Source organism: Sinohyriopsis cumingii, unplaced genomic scaffold (genome assembly GCF_028554795.1).
Source record: "Sinohyriopsis cumingii isolate HCF-2022 unplaced genomic scaffold, ASM2855479v2 utg000624l, whole genome shotgun sequence".
NCBI lineage: Eukaryota > Metazoa > Mollusca > Bivalvia > Unionida > Unionidae > Sinohyriopsis > Sinohyriopsis cumingii.
In genome coordinates, this window is record NW_028315919.1 from 2,878,800 (window position 1) to 2,881,138 (window position 2,339).

The 2,339-nt window shown below is 34.3% G+C and overlaps 1 non-coding gene across 1 annotated transcript; it reads left to right on the top strand.

Moving 5' to 3' along the window:
- The first annotated feature begins 1,973 nt into the window (after positions 1-1,973).
- Positions 1,974-2,092, top strand: LOC149773613 (5S ribosomal RNA). The gene has a single exon (XR_016417367.1). It is a non-coding gene; the product is annotated as a 5S ribosomal RNA (ribosomal RNA).
- The last annotated feature ends 247 nt before the right edge of the window (positions 2,093-2,339 follow it).

Consider the following 2,339-nt stretch of genomic DNA (forward strand, 5'->3'; position numbering starts at 1 on the left):
CAAGGGAAAAAAATCTACTGATCGTACTCGATAATTATACCATACTGAATTTTACCAAGTTTATCTCGTAAAAGCGGATCACACATATCTTGGGTGGCTGAGGGTGTTTTAAGATATGTGTGTCTTTTGTGACATACATACATACATGCATGCATGCATCCATCCATCCATCCATCCATACATCCATCCATCCATCCATACATACATACATACATATATACATGTATTATTTACATATAGTCTTGGATAATTTTAATTATTTGGGTATGGTTTTTAGGTATCAACAGATGCAAAGGAAACAAACGTTTCAATACATATAATGACATTTTCTTAAATTCTTTATTATCTCATATTGACCTCCTACATGCTAGACAAGCTGACTTTTATAAAATTTGCAAATTCCTTATATATATATTTAAACTTACTTTCAGTATTCAACCAGAAAATCAGAACAAAGTTGAAAAATTGAAAATACTATTTCTGTCATATATATATATATATATATATATATATATATATATATATATATATATATATATATATATATATATATAGAGAGAGAGAGAGAGAGAGAGAGAGAGAGAGAGAGAGAGAGACAGACAGACAGACAGAGAGAGAGAGAGAGAGATGGGGGGTTCGGAATGGTTTAAAAATACTCTAAATTACACTGCTAAAATGTACATCAGTCTCATGGTTAACATGATAGATTTATATCAAGCTGGTTGCCCTATTGTACCATTGAGCAAGACTGCTCTCATTGCCTAAGAAAACCAAGCAGTCTTTTGCCAGAACACCATAATGTGAACTTTGCCCATCTAAATCAAATTCCATTGTGAAATTTGCCAATATAAGCCAACACACTTTAATGCAAACTTAGTCAATCTAAATCAAAACATCTTAATGGAAACTTAGCCAAAAGACCTTAATGTGAACTTAGCCCATCTAAACCAATAAAAGATATAATGTGATCTTGGCTCATATAAACAAAAACACCTTAATGCGAACTTAGCCAATCTAAACCAACCGACTTAATTTATTTTCCTAGAATACAAAGTGAAAATTTAAATACTTTTCAGCATTATGAATGAAATCACAAATAGTCCATAAAGGTTCTATGACAAGTCCAAAAGGGTAGTGTTCCAAATGAATGCCAGTGGTTTTCTGAATGAAGTCCAATTTTGAATGTGCTGATGTGCTAACAATCTTGACGTATGGCAATGATGTAATTAAGAATGTCCTTGAAAGAATTCATAATAGTCCTAAAATAGCCATTTTTGATATTTGGACGTTTGTATTGGGGTGTATGAACATATTTGTTTTGCTTATCAAAACGTTGGAAATCGCCGACACCATGCGGTATCGGCATAGGGTAACTGCTTACTAGCCACAGGGGGTTCGTATCATTGCTAACAATTAAACTATCAGTCGTACATATAGTGTAAAATGTATGACTGTCAGTTAAATTGTAAGCAACGATGCGAGCCCCTGTGCTTACTAGCCTGCCATGCAAACTTGACCGACCTTTCATCGAGATAAACCTGCATGAAATCGAGAGAAATATGATTTATTTTCTCAGAAATAATTGCGAGTATAACATTATTTTGTCGTTAATGAAGCCGACTGACGAAAGGAAACGATAACCTTGATGAAATTTGACACGGAACTCGCCACTGTATTGCTATACAAATGACTGCACAAATATCGCAACCTACATGTCAGTGACATCAGCGATCAAGTATTCACTTGCTTCTTTACAGATTGAACTGCAGGGATGTAATGTCTTAAGCAGAGCTCTCCCCTGTCTCTAATGTATATATATATATATATATATATATAGAGAGAGAGAGAGAGAGAGAGAGAGAGAGAGAGAGAGAGAGAGAGAGATCCATGTGTGTATCTAATATATGTATGTGTATAGTGTATGTAACGACGAAGAGACAACCTATATTAGTCTTAAATTTGTACGTACAACTGTCTACGGCCAAACCACGTTGAAAACACCGGTTCTCGTCCGATCACCGAAGTTAAGCAACGTCGGGCCCGCTTAGTACTTGGATGGGTGACCGTTTGGGAATACCAGATGCTGTGAACTCTAATTTTTTTTTTCTTTTTCTTATTTTATAACTAAAAACGGTTGAAGGTTTTCTTTCTTTCTTTTGTTGTAACTAAATTTACTTTCTTCAATATAAATAATAAATAGAGCAATTTCTCGACTTTCATTTTCTCTTTTTCCTTAACTTTCTTCAATAATTCTGATCCTAAAAAAAATCAAGTACAGGACCTGAATATCGCAAACGTTTCTTCGCACTTCTCTGCTCTTGGTTTCCATCCTTACTACT